The sequence below is a fragment of the Camellia sinensis genome, chromosome 15, assembly GCF_055761805.1.
Source record: "Camellia sinensis isolate YWXY chromosome 15, ASM5576180v1, whole genome shotgun sequence".
NCBI classification, from domain to species: domain Eukaryota; kingdom Viridiplantae; phylum Streptophyta; class Magnoliopsida; order Ericales; family Theaceae; genus Camellia; species Camellia sinensis.
The window spans coordinates 78043183-78059423 of record NC_138975.1 but is presented as its reverse complement, the minus strand read 5'-3'; the positions used below and the strand labels follow the sequence as shown (position 1 = coordinate 78059423).

Here is a 16241-nt window from a genome sequence, read left to right as displayed (position 1 = left end):
GTGCCAAACCGACGCTGTTGTGGTGATTTTGGGGCATCATCACCTCCAATTCAAATTTCTTAAGGAACTAGCTTGCCGAGGCCGAAATCCGGCTCTAACTCCCAAACCGGGAACCCGATTCAAATCCTGTCTTCTCCCACAAGTTTCTCGTGCCTAGGCGGTCGTGTGTGCCAAGTTTCGTGCAAAACAGACGCCGTTTGCAGATTTTGGGGCGTCAACACCTCGAATTCAAGTTTCTAAAGGGACCGAAATCCGGCTCTAACTCCCAAACCGGGAACCCGATTCGAGCCCCGTCGTCTCCCACAAGTCTCTCGTGCCTAGGCGGTCGTGTGTGCCAAGTTTCGTGATAGACAATTTTGGGAGAAGACGGGGCTCGAATCGGGTTCCCGGTTTGGGAGTAAGAGCCAGATTTCGGTCTAGACAATTTTGTCCCTTAAGAAATTTAAATTCGAGGTGTTGACGCCCCAAAATTGCCAAAATTGCCAAACGGCGTCGGTTTGGCAAGAAACTTGGCACACACAACTGCCTAGGCACGAGAGACTTGTGGGAGAAGACGGCGCTCGAATCGGGTTCCCGGTTTGGGAGTTAGAGCCGGATTTCGGTCTAGGCAAACTAGTTCCTTAAGAAATTTGAATTCAAGGTGTTGACGCCCCAAAATTACCAAACGGCGTCGGCTTGACACGAAACTTAACACACACGGCCACCTAGGCACGAGAGACTTGTGGGAGAAAACGGTACTCCAATCGGGTTCCCGGTTTGGGAGTTAGAGACGGATTTCACTCTAGGCAAACTAATTTCTTGAGAAACTTGAATTCGAGGTGTTGACGGCCCAAAATACCAAATGCCGTCAGTTTGGCACAAAACTTGGCACACAAGACCGCCTAATCACGAGAGAGTTGTGCGAGAAGACGGGGCTCCAATCGGGTTCCCGGTTTGAGAGTTAGAGCCAGATTTCACTATAGGCAAACTAGTTCGTTAATAAATTTGAATTCGAGGTTTTGACACCTTAAAATCACCAAACGGGGTTCGATTATCACGAAACTTGGCACACACGACCGCCTAGGCACGAGAGACTTGTGGGAGACGACGGGGCTCGAATCGGGTTCCCGGTTTGGGAGTTAGAGCCGGATTTCGGTCCCTTTAGAAATTTAAATTCGAGGTGTTGATGCCCCAAAATCGCCAAACGGCGTTGGTTTTGCACGAAACTTGGCACACACGACTGCCTAGGCACGAGAGACTTCTGGGAGAAGACGGGGCTCGAATCGGGTTCCCGGTTTGGGAGTTATAGCCGGATTTCGATCTAGGCAAGCTAGTTCCTTAAGAAATTTGAATTTAAGGTGTTGACGCCCCAAAATTACCAAACGGCGTCGTCTTGACACGAAACTTAACACACACGACCACCTAGGCACGAGAGACTTGTGGGAGAAAACGGTACTCCAATCGGGTTCCCGGTTTGGGAGTTAGAGACGGATTTCATTCTAGGCAAACTAATTTCTTGAGAAACTTGAATTCGAGGTGTAGACGCCCCAAAATCGCCAAAAGGCGTCAGTTTCGCACGAAACTTGGCACACACGACCACCTAGGCACGAGAAACTTGTGGGAGAAGATAGGACTCCAATTGGGTTCCCGGTTTGGGAGTTAGAGCCGGATTTCACTCTAGGCAAAAGTAGTTCCTTAAGAAATTTGAATTCGAGGTGTTGACGCCCCAAAATACCAAACGCCGTCGGTTTGGCTCAAAACTTGGCACACATGACCGCCTAAACACGAGAGACTTGTGGGAGAAGACGGGGCTCTAGTCGGGCTCCCGATTTGGGAGTTAGAGTCAGATTTCACTCTAGGCAACCTAGGTGATTAAGAAATTTGAATTCGAGGTTTTGACACCTTAAAATCACCAAACAGGGTTCCATTGGCACGAACCTGGCACACACGACGGCCTAGGAACGAGAGACTTATGGGAGAAGACGGGGCTCGAATCGGGTCCCGTTTTGGGAGTAAGAGCCAGATTTCGGTCTAGACATTTTGGTCCCTTAAGAAATTTAAATACGAGGTGTTGACGCCCCAAAATTGCCAAACGGCGTCGGTTTGGCACGAAACTTGTCACACACGACTTCCTATGCACGAGAAACTTGTGGGACTAGACGGGGCTCGAATTGGGTTCTCGGTTTGGGAGTTAGAGCCGGATTTCAGTCTAGGCAAGCTAGTTCCTTAAGAAATTTGAATTCGAGGTGTTGACGCCCCAAAATTACCAAACGGCGTCGGTTTGACACGAAAGTTCACACACACGACCGCCAAGGCACGAGAGACTTGTGGGAGAAGACGGTACTCCAATCGGGTTCCCGGTTTGGGAGTTAGAGACGGATTTCACTCTAGGCAAGCTACTTCCTTAAGAAACTAAAATTCGAGGTGTTGACGTCCCAAAATCCCCAAAAGGCGTCGGTTTCGCACGAAACTTGGCACACACGACCGCCTAGGCACGTGAAACTTGTGGGAGAAGACGGGGCTCCAATCAGGTTCCCGGTTTGGGAGTTAGAGCTAGATTTCACTATAGGCAAATTAGTTCGATAATAAATTTGAATTCAAGGTGTTGACGCCCCGAAATCGCCAAAAGGCGTCTGTTTCGCCCGAAACCTGGCGCACAAGACCGCCTAAGCACGAGAAACTTGTAGGAGATGACAGGACTCCAATTCGGTTCCCGATTTTGGAGTTAGAGCCGGATTTCTCTCTAGGCAAAAGTAGTTCCTTATGAAAATTGAATTCGAGGTGTGGACGCCCCGAAATACCAAACGTCGTCGGTTTGGCACGAAACTTGGCACACATGACCGCCTAAACACAATAGAGTTTTGGGAGAAGACACGGCTCGAATTGGGTTCCCGGTTTGGGAGTTAAAGCCGGATTTTTTTTTTGGGTGAATAAGACATAAATAAAAAAACAGAGATTACACAGCTACAAGAGGCATACCCCAGGACCTAACGAAAACTATACAAGAATAAATGAAAAGACCAAAACACACAACCAGCAAACAAACCAAACTAAACAGGACTAGAAACTAACAAGACATAAGAATTAGAGAAAGGACATGGGAAAATATAAACCCCCAAAAATGTGTTCATGAGCCGCATAATTCGAATGAGGATCATGAACACATCCAACAGCGACCCAACTCTGTAATAAAACCACCCCCAAAAATGTGTTAAAGCCGGATTTCACTCTTGGCAAAAGTAGTTCCTTAAGAAATTTGAATTCGAGGTGTTGACGCCCCAAACTACCAAACGCCGTCGGTTTGGCACAAAACTGGGCACACATGACCGCCTAAAGACGAGATACTTGTGGGAGAAGACGGGGCTCCAATCGGGTTCCCGGTTTAGGAGTTGGAGCCAGATTTCACTCTAGGCAACCTAGTTCGTTAAGAAATTTGAATTCGAGGTTTTGACACCTTAAAATCACCAAACGGGGTTCGATTTGCACGAAACCTGCCACACACGACCGCCTAGGCACGAGAGACTTGTGGGAGAAGACGGGGCTCGAATCGGGTTCCTGGTTTGGGAGTAAGAGCCAGATTTCGGTCTAGACAATTTTGTCCCTTAAGAAATTTAAATTCGAGGTGTTGACGCCCCAAAATTGCCAAACGGCGTCGGCTTGGCAAGAAACTTGGCACACACAACTGCCTAGGCACGAGAGACTTGTGGGAGAAGACGGGGCTCGAATCGGGTTCCCGGTTTGGGAGTTAGAGCCGGATTTCGGTCTAGGCAAGCTAGTTCCTTAAGAAATTTGAATTCAAGGTGTTGACGCCCCAAAATTACCAAACGGCGTCGGCTTGACACGAAACTTAACACACACGACCACCTAGGCACGAGAGACTTGTGGGAGAAAACGGTACTCCAACCGGGTTCCCGGTTTGGGAGTTATAGACGGATTTCACTCTAGGCAAACTAATTTCTTGAGAAACTTGAATTCGAGGTGTTGACGCCCCAAAATCGCCAAAAGCCGTCAGTTTCATATGAAACTTGGCACACACGACCGCCTAGGGACGTGAAACTTGTGGGAGAAGACAGGACTCCAATTGGGTTCCCGGTTTGGGAGTTGGAGCCGGATTTCACTCTAGGCAAAAGTAGTTCCTTATAAAATTTGAATTCGAGGTGTTGACACCCCAAAATCGCCAAACGGGGTTCGATTAGCACGGAACTTGGCACACACGACCGCCTAGGCACGAGAGACTTGTGGGAGAAGATGGGGCTCGAATCGGGTTCCCGGTTTCGGAGTTAAAGCCGGATTTCACTCTAGACAAACTAGTTGCTTAAGAAACTTGAATTCGAGGTGTTGACGCCCCAAAATCTGCAAACGGCGTCTGTTTTGCACGAAACTTGGCACACACGACCGCCTAGGCACGAGAAACTTGTGGGAGAAGACGGGATTTGAATCGGGTTCCCGGCTTGGGAGTTAGAGCCGGATTTCGGCCTAGGCAAGCTAGTTCCTTAAGAAATTTGAATTTGAAGTGATGATGCCCCAAAATCACCACAGCAGCGTCGGTTTGGCACGAAATTTGGCACGCACGACAGCCTAGGCACGAGAGACTTCTGGGAGAAGACGGTACTCCAATCGGGTTCCCGGTTTGGGAGTCAGAGCCGGATTTCACTCTAGGAAAACTAGTTCCTTAAGAAACTTGAATTCGAGGTTTTGACGCCCTAAAATTGCCAAAAGGCGTCGGTTTCGCACAAAACCTGCCACACACTACCGCCTAGGCACGACAAACTTGTGGGAGAAGACAGGACTCCAATCGGGTTTCCTGTTTGGGAGTTAGAGCCGGATTTCACTTTAGGCAAACTAGTTCCTTAAGAAACTTGAATTCGAGGTGTTGATGCCCCATAATCGCCAAGGAATTGGGGTCACTGCTGTGGCAAGGGCACATCGGTGACTGTTGTGCTTCATTTTGTGATGCATTATGGGATTATTTTTATGATCTGAACCGTTCATTTTGTAGGGTTTGTTGAGTACTTCAAGCCTACCAAAAATCATATTAATCGGATACCAATAACTATATGATCGATAACCAAAAAAACAAACAAGAAGTTTTTCTTTTGAAAAATAATATAAAAATATGCAATTCGATCATATAGTTGTTGATATCCGATTAATATGATTTTTGGTAGGCTTGAAGTACTCAACAAATCTTACAAAATGAACGGTTTAGATCATAAAAATAATCCTATAATGCTTCACAAAATGAAGCAAAGCAGTCACTGCTGTGCCTTTGCCACAGCAGTGACCCCAATTCCTTGGCGATTATGGGGCGTCAACACCTCGAATTCAAGTTTCTTAAGGAACTAGTTTGCCAAAAGTGAAATCCGGCTCTAACTCCCAAACAGGAAACCCAAAACCTGCCACACACTACCGCCTAGGCGGTAGTGTGTTGCAGGTTTTGGATTCTCGGTTTGGGAGTTAGAGCCGGATTTCGGTCTAGGCAAGCTAGTTCCTTAAGAAATTTGAATTCGAGGTGTTGACGCCCCAAAATTACCAAACGGCGTCGGTTTGACACGAAAGTTGACACACACGACCGCCTAGGCACGAGAGACTTGTGGGAGAAGACGGTACTCCAATCGGGTTCCCGGTTTGGGAGTCACCGCCGGATTTCACTCTAGGAAAACTAGTTCCTTAAGAAACTTGAATCCGTGATTTTGACGCCCCAAAATCGCTAAAACGCGTCGGTTTGGCATGAAATTTGGCACACATGAACGCCTAAACACGATAGAGTTGTGGGAGAAGACACGGCTCCAATCGGGTTCCCGATTTGGGAGTTAGAGCCGGATTTCTCTTTAGGCAAACTAGTTCCTTAACAACTTGAATTCGAGGTGTAGACCAAACGGCGTCGGTTTGACACGAAAGTTGACACACAAGACCGCCTAGGCACGAGAGACTTGTGGGAGAAGACGGTACTCCAATCGGGTTCCCGGTTTGGGAGTTAGAGACGGATTTCACTCTAAGAAAGCTACTTCCTTAAGAAACTTAAATTCAAGGTGTTGACGTCCCAAAATCGCCAAAACGCGTCGGTTTCGCCCGAAACGTGGCACACACGACCGCCTAGGCACGTGAAACTTGTAGGAGAAGACGGGGCTCCAATCAGGTTCCTGGTTTGGGAGTTAGAGCTAGATTTCAATATAGGCAAATTAGTACGTTAATAAATTTGAATTCGAGGTGTTGACGCCCCGAAATCGCCAAAAGGCGTCTGTTTCGCCCGAAACCTGGCGCACAAGACTGCCTAAGCACGAGAAACTTGTAGGAGATGACAGGACTCCAATTCGGTTCCCGATTTTGGATTTCCTTATGAAAATTGAATTCGAGGTGTGGACGCCCCGAAATACCAAACGCCGTGGGTTTGGCACGAAACTTGGCACACATGACCGCCTAAACACGATAGAGTTTTGGGAGAAGACACGGCTCCAATCGGGTTCCCGGTTTGTGAGTTAAAGCCGGATTTCACTCTAGGGAAAAGTAGTTCCTCAAGAAATTTGAATTCGAGGTGTTGACGCCCCAAAATACCAAACGCCGTCGGTTTGGCACAAAACTGGGCACACATGACCGCCTAAAGACGAGAGACTTGTGGGAGAAGACGGGGCTCCAATCGGGTTCCCGGTTTGGGAGTTGGAGCCAGATTTCACTCTAGGCAACCTAGTTCGTTAAGAAATTTGAATTCGAGGTTTTGACACCTTAAAATCACCAAACGGGGTTCGATTGGCATGAAACCTGGCACACACGACCGCCTAAGTACGAGAGACTTGTGGGAGAAGACGGGGCTCGAATCGGGTTCCCGGTTTGGGAGTAAGAGCCAGATTTCGGTCTAGACAATTTTGTCCCTTAAGAAATTTAAATTCGAGGTGTTGACGCCCCAAAATTGCCAAACGGCGTCGGTTTGGCAAGAAACTTGGCACACACAGCTGCCTAGGCACGAGAGACTTGTGGGAGAAGACGGGGCTTGAATCGGGTTCCCGGTTTGGGAGTTAGAGCCGGATTTCGGTCTAGGCAAGCTAGTTCCTTAAGAAATTTGAATTCAAGGTGTTGACGCCCCAAAATTACCAAACGGCGTCGGCTTGACATGAAACTTAACACACATGACCACCTAGGCACGAGAGACTTGTGGGAGAAAACGGTACTCCAATGGGGTTCCCGGTTTGGGAGTTAGAGACGGATTTCACTCTAGGCAAACTAATTTCTTGAGAAACTTGAATTCGAGGTGTTGACGCCCCAAAATCGCCAAAAGGCGTCAGTTTCATACGAAACTTGGCACATACGACCGCCTAGGCACGTGAAACTTGTGGGAGAAGACAGGACTCCAATTGGGTTCCCGGTTCGGGAGTTAGAGCCGGATTTCACTGTAGGCAAAAGTAGTTCCTTATAAAATTTGAATTCGAGGTGTTGACACCCCAAAATCGCCAAACGGCGTTGGTTAGGCACGAAACTTGGCACACACGACCGCCTAGGCACGAGAGACTTGTGGGAGAAGACGGGGCTCCAATCGGGTTCCCGGTTTGAGAGTTAGAGCCAGATTTCACTATAGGCAAACTACTTCGTTAATAAATTTGAATTCGAGGTTTTGACACCTTAAAATCACCAAACGGGGTTCGATTAGCACGAAACTTGGCACACACGACCGCCTTGGCATAAGAGACTTGTGTGAGAAGACGGGGCTCGAATCGGGTTCCCGGTTTGGGAGTTAGAGCCGGATTTCGGTCCCTTTAGAAATTTAAATTCGAGGTGTTGATGCCCCAAAATCGCCAAACGGCGTTGGTTTTGCACGAAACTTGGCACACATGACCGCCTAGGCACGAGAGACTTGTGGGAGAAGACAGGGCTCGAATCGGGTTCCCGGTTTGGGTGTTAGAGCCGATTTTCGGTCTAGCCAAGCTAGTTCGTTAAGAAATTTGAAGTCGAGGTGCTGATGCCCCAAAATCACCAAACGGCGTCGGTCTGGCACGAAACTTGGCACACACGACCGCCTAGGGACGAGAGACTTGTGGGAGAAGACGGTACTCCAATCGGGTTCCCGGTTTCGGAGTTAAAGCCGGATTTCACTCTAGGCAAACTAGTTCCTTAAGAAACTTGAATTCGAGGTGTTGACGCCCTAAAATCTGCAAACGGCGTCTGTTTTGCACGAAACTTGGCACACACGACCGCCTAGGCACGAGAAACTTGTGGGAGAAGACGGGATTTGAATCGGGTTCCCGGTTTGGGAGTTAGAGCCGGATTTCGGCCTAGGCAAGCTAGTTCCTTAAGAAATTTGAATTCGAGGTGATGATGCCCCAAAATCACCACAACAGCGTCGGTTTGGCACGAAATTTGGCACGCACGACAGCCTAGGCACGAGAGACTTCTGGGAGAAGACGGTACTCCAATCGGGTTCCCGGTTTGGGAGTCAGAGCCGGATTTCACTATAGGAAAACTAGTTCCTTAAGAAACTTGAATTCAAGGTTTTGACGCCCTAAAATCGCCAAAAGGCGTCGGTTTCGCACAAAACCTGCCACACACTACCGCCTAGGCACGAGAAACTTGTGGGAGAAGACAGGACTCCAATCGGGTTTCCTGTTTGGGAGTTAGAGCCGGATTTCACTTTAGGCAAACTAGTTCCTTAAGAAACTTGAATTCGAGGTGTTGATGTCCCATAATCGCCAAGGAATTGGGGTCACTGCTGTGGCAAAGGCACAGCGGTGATTGTTGTGCTTCATTTTGTGATGCATTATGGGATTATTTTTATGATCTGAACCGTTCATTTTGTAGGGTTTGTTGAGTACTTCAAGCCTACCAAAAATCATATTAATCGGATACCAATAACTATATGATCGAATTGCATATTTTTATACTATTTTTCAAAAGAAAAACTTCTTGTTTGTTTTTTTCTTTATCAATCATTATATAGTTGTTCATATCCGATTAATATGATTTTTGGTAGCCTTGAAGTACTCAACAAATCTTACAAAATGAACGGTTCAGATCATAAAAATAAGCCCATAATACATCACAAAATGAAGCACAACAGTCACTGCTGTGCATTTGCCACAGCAGTGACCCCAAGTCGTAATCGCCAAAAGGGGTCTGTTTCGCACGGAACTTGGCACACACGACCGCCTAGGCACGAGAAACTTGTGGGAGAAGACAGAACTCCAATTAGGTTTCCGGTTTGGGAGTTAGTGCCAGATTTCACTATAGGCAAAAGTAGTTCCTTAAGAAATTTGAATTCGAGGTGTTGACGCCCCAAAATACCAAACGTCGTCGATTTGGCACACAACTTGGCACACATGACCGCCTAAACACGAGAGACTTGTGGGAGAAGACGGGGCTCTAGTCGGGCTCCCGATTTGGGAGTTAGAGCCAGATTTCACGCTAGGTCATTAAGAAATTTGAATTCGAGGTTTTGACAACTTAAAATCACCAAACAGGGTTCGATTGGCACGAACCTGGCACACACGACCGCCTAGGAACGAGAGAGTTATGGGAGAAGACGGGGCTCGAATCGGGTTCCCCGTTTGGGAGTTGGAGCCAGATTTCACTCTAGGCAACCTAGTTCGTTAAGAAATTTGAATTCGAGGCTTTGACACCTTAAAATCACCAAACGGGGTTCGATTGGCACGAAACCTGGCACACACGACCGCCTAGGCACGATAGACTTCTGGGAGAAGACGGTACTCCAATCGGGTTCCCGGTTTGGGAGTCAGAGCCGGATTTCACTCTAGGAAAACTAGTTTCTTAAGAAACTTGAATTCGTGGTTTTGACGCCCCAAAATCGCTAAAACGCGTCGGTTTGGCACGAAATTTGGCACACATGAACGCTTAAACACGATAGAGTTGTGGGAGAAGACACGGCTCCAATCGGGTTCCCGATTTGGGACTTAGAGCCGGATTTCTCTTTAGGCAAACTAGTTCCTTAAGAAACTTAAATTCGTGGTGTAGACGCCCCAAAATCGCCAAAAGGCGTCAGTTTCGCACGAAACTTGGCACACACGACCGCCTAGGCACGAGAAACTTGTGGAAAAAGATAGGACTCCAATTGGGTTCCTGGTTTGGGAGTTAGAGCCGGATTTCACTCTAGGCAAAAGTAGTTCCTTAAGAAATTTGAATTCGATGTGTTGACGCCCCAAAATACCAAACGCCGTCGGTTTGACACAAAACTTGGCACACATGACCGCCTAAACACGAGAGACTTGTGGGAGAAGACGGGGCTCTAGTCGGGCTCCCGATTTGGGAGTTAGAGCCAGATTTCACTCTAGGCAACCTAGGTTATTAAGAAATTTGAATTCGAGGTTTTGACACCTTAAAATCACCAAACAGGGTTCGATTGGCACGATTGGCACGAACCTGGCACACACGACCGCCTAGGAACGAGAGACTTATGGGAGAAGACGGGGCTCGAATCGGGTTCCCGGTTTGGGAGTAAGAGCCAGATTTCGGTCTAGACAATTTGGTCCCTTAAGAAATTTAAATACGAGGTGTTGACGCCCCAAAATCGCCAAACGGCGTCGGTTTGGCACGAAACTTGGCACACACGACTTCCTAAGCACGAGAGACTTGTGGGACTAGACGGGGCTCGAATTGGGTTCTCGGTTTGGGAGTTAGAGCCGGATTTCGGCCTAGGCAAGCTAGTTCCTTAAGAAATTTGAATTCGAGGTGTTGACGCCCCAAAATTACCAAACGGCGTCGGTTTGACACGAAAGTTGACACACACGACCGCCTAGGCACGAGAGACTTGTGGGAGAAGACGGTACTCCAATCGGGTTCCCGGTTTGGGAGTTAGAGACGGATTTCACTCTAGGCAAGCTACTTCCTTAAGAAACTTAAATTCAAGGTGTTGACGTCCCAAAATCGCCAAAAGGCGTCGGTTTCGCACGAAACTTGGCACACACGACCGCCTAGGCACGTGAAACTTGTGGGAGAAGACGGGGCTCCAATCAGGTTCCCGGTTTGGGAGTTAGAGCTAGATTTCACTATAGGCAAATTAGTTCGATAATAAATTTGAATTCGAGGTGTTGACGCCCCGAAATCGCCAAAAGGCGTCTGTTTCCCCCGAAACCTGGCGCACAAGACCGCCTAAACACGAGAAACTTGTAGGAGATGACAGGACTCCAATTCGGTTCCCGATTTTGGAGTTCCTTATGAAAATTGAATTCGAGGTGTGGACTCCCCGAAATACCAAACGCCGTGGGTTTGGCACGAAACTTGGCACACATGACCGCCTAAACACGATAGAGTTTTGGGAGAAGACACGGCTCCAATCGGGTTCCCGGTTTGTGAGTTAAAGCTGGATTTCACTCTAGGCAAAAGTAGTTCCTCAAGAAATTTGAATTTGAGGTGTTGACTCCCCAAAATACCAAACACCGTCAGTTTGGCACAAAACTGGGCACACATGACCGCCTAAAGACGAGAGACTTGTGGGAGAAGACGGGGCTCCAATCGGGTTCCCGGTTTGGGAGTAAGAGCCAGATTTCGATCTAGAAAATTTGGTCCCTTAAGATATTTAAATTCGAGGTGTTGACGCCCCAAAATTGCCAAACGGCGTCGGTTTGGCAAGAAACTTGGCACACACAACTGCCTAGGCACGAGAGACTTGTAGGAGAAGACGGGGCTCGAATCGGGTTCCTGGTTTGGGAGTTATAGCCGGATTTCGGTCTAGGCAAGCTAGTTCCTTAAGAAATTTGAATTTAAGGTGTTGACGCCCCAAAATTACCAAACAGCGTCGGCTTGACACGAAACTTAACACACACGACCACCTAGGCACGAGAGACTTGTGGGAGAAAACGGTACTCCAATGGGGTTCCCGGTTTGGGAGTTAGAGACGGATTTCACTCTAGGCAAACTAGTTCCTTAAGAAACTTGAATTCGAGGTGTTGACGCCCCGAAATTGCCAAAAGGCGCCTGTTTCACCCGAAACCTGGCGCACAAGACCGCCTAAGCACGAGAAACTTGTAGGAGATGACAGGACTCCAATTGGGTTCCCGATTTTGGAGTTAGAGCCGGATTTCGCTCTAGGCAAAACTAGTTCCTTATGAAAATTGAATTCGAGGTGTGGACGCCCCGAAATACCAAACATCGTCGGTTTGGCACGAAACTTGGCACACATGACCGCCTAAACACAATAGAGTTTTGGGAGAAGACACGGCTCGAATTGGGTTCCCGGTTTGGGAGTTAAAGCCGGATTTCACTCTTGGCAAAAGTAGTTCCTTAAGAAATTTGAATTCGAGGTGTTGACGCCCCAAAATACCAAACGCCGTCGGTTTGGCACAAAACTGGGCACACATGACCGCCTAAAGACGAGAGACTTGTGGGAGAAGATGGGGCTCCAATCGGGTTCCTGGTTTGGGAGTTGGAGCCAGATTTCACTCTAGGCAACCTAGTTCGTTAAGAAATTTGAATTCGAGGTTTTGACACCTTAAAATCACCAAACGGGGTTCGATTGGCCCGAAACCTGGCACACACGACCGCCTAGGCACGAGAGACTTGTGGGAGAAGACGGGGCTCGAATCGGGTTCCCGGTTTGGGAGTAAGAGCCAGATTTCGGTCTAGACAATTTTGTCGCTTAAGAAATTTAAATTCGAGGTGTTGACTCCCCAAAATTGCCAAACGGCGTCGGTTTGGCAAGAAAATTGGCACACACAACTGCCTAGGCACGAGAGACTTGTGGGGGAAGACGGGGCTCGAATCGGGTTCCCGGTTTGGGAGTTAGAGCCGGATTTCGGTCTAGGCAAGCTAGTTCCTTAAGAAATTTGAAATCAAGGTGTTGACGCTCCAAAATTACCAAACGGCGTCGACTTGACACGAAACTTAACACACACGACCACCTAGGCACGAGAGACTTGTGGGCGAAAACGGTACTCCAATGGGGTTCCCGGTTTGGGAGTTAGAGACGGATTTCACTCTAGGCAAACTAATTTCTTGAGAAACTTGAATTCGAGGTGTTGACGGCCCAAAATACCAAATGCCGTCAGTTTGGCACAAAACTTGGCACACAAGACCGCCTAATCACGAGAAACTTGTGGGAGAAGACGGGGCTCCAATCGGGTTCCCGGTTTGAGAGTTAGAGCCAGATTTCATTATAGGCAAACTAGTTCGTTAATAAATTTGAATTCGAGGTTTTGACACCTTAAAATCACCAAACGGGGTTCGATTAGCACGAAACTTGGCACACACGACCGCCTAGGCACGAGAGACTTGTGGGAGAAGACGGGGCTCGAATCGGGTTCCCGGTTTGGGAGTTAGAGCCGGATTTCGGTCCCTTTAGAAATTTAAATTCGAGGTGTTGATGCCCCGAAATCACCAAACGACGTTGGTTTTGCACGAAACGTGGCACACACGACCGCCTAGGCACGAGAGACTTGTGGGAGAAGACAGGGCTCGAATCGGGTTCCCGGTTTGGGTGTTAGAGCCGGTTTTCGGTCTAGCCAAGCTAGTTCGTTAAGAAATTTGAAGTCAAGGTGTTGATGCCCCAAAATCACCAAACGGCGTCGGTCTGGCACGAAACTTGGCACAGACGATCGCCTAGGGACGAGAGACTTGTGGGAGAAGACGGTACTCCAATCGGGTTCCCGGTTTCGGAGTTAAAGCCGGATTTCACTCTAGGCAAACTAGTTCCTTAAGACACTTGAATTCGAGGTGTTGACGCCCCAAAATCTGCAAACGGCGTCTGTTTTGCACGAAACTTGGCACACACGACCGCCTAGGCACGAGAAACTTGTGGGAGAAGACGGGATTTCAATCGGGTTCCCGGTTTGGGAGTTAGAGCCGGATTTCGGCCTAGGCAAGCTAGTTCCTTAAGAAATTTGAATTCGAGGTGATGATGTCCCAAAATCACCACAACAGCGTCGGTTTGGCACGAAATTTGGCACGCACGACAGCCTAGGCACGAGAGACTTCTGGGAGAAGACGGTACTCCAATCGGGTTCCCGGTTTGGGAGTCAGAGCCGGATTTCACTCTAGGAAAACTAGTTCCTTAAGAAACTTGAATTCGAGGTTTTGACGCCCTAAAATTGCCAAAAGGCGTCGGTTTCGCACAAAACCTGCCACACACTACCGCCTAGGCACGACAAACTTGTGGGAGAAGACAGGACTCCAATCGGGTTTCCTGTTTGGGAGTTAGAGCCGGATTTTACTTTAGGCAAACTAGTTCCTTAAGAAACTTGAATTCGAGGTGTTGACGCCCTATAATCGCCAAGGAATTGGGGTCACTGCTGTGGCAAAGGCACAGCAGTGACTGTTGTGCTTCATTTTGTGATGCATTATGGGATTATTTTTATGATCTGAACCGTCATTTTGTAGGGTTTGTTGAGTACTTCAAGCCTACCAAAAATCATATTAATCGGATACCAATAACTATATGATTGATAACCAAAAAAACAAACAAGAAGTTTTTCTTTTGAAAAATAGTATAAAAATATGCATTGGTGTGCTTTTATCTCATATAATGCACATTTAATGTTAACTTGGACCTCCAATACTTTAAGGAGCCTTACCAAACATTGTATTTTACAATCACGTCAAGTGATAACCAGTAGATATGGTTTTTGAGGATTCAAAATTGCCCATGAGTTTGTGATGCACTGTTTTTTTTGAGAGCTTGATATATATATATATGGTCCCTTTTCCTGACAGCAAAAGCTTTTGGTGCAAGCATTAATGTAACCTAATATTGGAGCTTTGTTTATTGGAGGTGTCAAGTCTTGTTATATGTGATTGTTAGTGTCTAGTTTATTATGTTTTGTTTTTTTTTGTGCACCCTATTCAGTTCAAATTGTGAGGGATCATCATTAACCGGTTAAACTTTTGGGGCAGCTGGTAATTTAACGTCTTTATAGCTTTTAATTTCTCTCAACCTATTTTGCTAATTTTGATGATTTAAAAAGGGTAACGTCCTTTGAGCCCACATTTCTGATTTATCAATTATGGTTTCGCATTTCATGGATTAGAGCCTCTATTTTGTGCTGTTCTTTGTCAAATTGTATTTCTATGTAGTTTGCACAAAAATAGGTTTATTGCTAAATTTGATGCAGTTAAAAAACACGGCAGAGCAGTTGCTGGGAACTATAATAAGCCAAATCTGCCATCGTGGTGGACCATACTCTGGTTCGTGGATTTTACTAGGAGCAAAATTGAGAAAGAATTGTTGATTGACAATGAATTGATGTTTGTGAGAATATTTAGCTGACACGTCTATGGATTCATCTGTTGTGCCACTCTATAGTACACCTGCTGCTATCCATGTTCCACAAAACAACATCAATGTGATGGACCCAGCTGTTTTGTACATTCTGTGGTATAGGGTTCTAGGCTCACATGTTGCATGATCTTGTGTATCTTGCAATAGCACAATATATAATGCTCAAAAGATTTTGAACCTGAAATATTTATCCCAAAAAAAAAAAAAAAAACCATCTTGAACTTGAAATGACTTGAACCTGAGATTTAAAAAATCAACATCTTGCATTTTGCCATGCTACTCTACAAATTTTTTCATATATTTTTTGCTTTAATTTTTTTTATTATTTCTTTTTAAAATATACATAAAAAACTATTTGTTGATTCTCAAATAATGAAAAAAATTGCAAATTAAAATTTATATATAAATTAATATGCATGCTCTCATTTTCAAAGTTGATGCTTTCATGTCACTCTCAGTCTACAACCCATTCTTATCTAACACTTACATTTTCTAGACAGCTACCATAGTAAATGTAAGCATTACTAGGCAGAACCAAAAAAAAGTGTACTTAGACTTGTTCACTATATTAACCGCAATGCAAATTCCCAAAATGTGGCCTTAGTCTTAACTTCACAGATTACTATACTCACAAATAAGAATCAATTCCTTAAGGAACTGTTCTTGAGTTGCTAATGTCTGGTTGGGCTGCTTTAGTCTCTCCATTGTTGCGTGAAACTCGCCCTTGAGTTTGTTGTCAGCATTTCCTTTGTTGTTTGAACATATGCTTTTGACTTGCTTAACACTTCCTTGGCATGCCCTTACATCTTCCTTCTTTTTACAATTTTATAATTTGCAAAAATTGAACTTAAGTTTCATTTTCTAGTTTCATTTCTATATTTCAACGATTTGATAGTCAGCATCCGTATGTAAATTCTAATGAAGAATTTAATCCATGAGTCTATCTTCATATAGTCTTCAGCAAAATTCCACAAAAATGGATCGTGCTAACTCAAAGAAAGCTTCAAATAATACTATTTGGAAGCACTTAACACCTCAAGATTCATTGTTT

At 46.2% G+C, this 16241-nt stretch overlaps 1 long non-coding RNA gene across 1 annotated transcript in view; it reads left to right on the top strand.

The window, feature by feature from the left end:
* The window catches only part of LOC145813648 (uncharacterized), an 88629-nt gene extending 73449 nt beyond the window's left edge, over nucleotides 1–15180 (top strand). Inside the window, exon 3 of the long non-coding RNA XR_014356848.1 lies at nucleotides 15024–15180. This is a non-coding gene — a long non-coding RNA (uncharacterized LOC145813648). The remainder of the gene's footprint in view (nucleotides 1–15023) is intronic.
* The last annotated feature ends 1061 nt before the right edge of the window (nucleotides 15181–16241 follow it).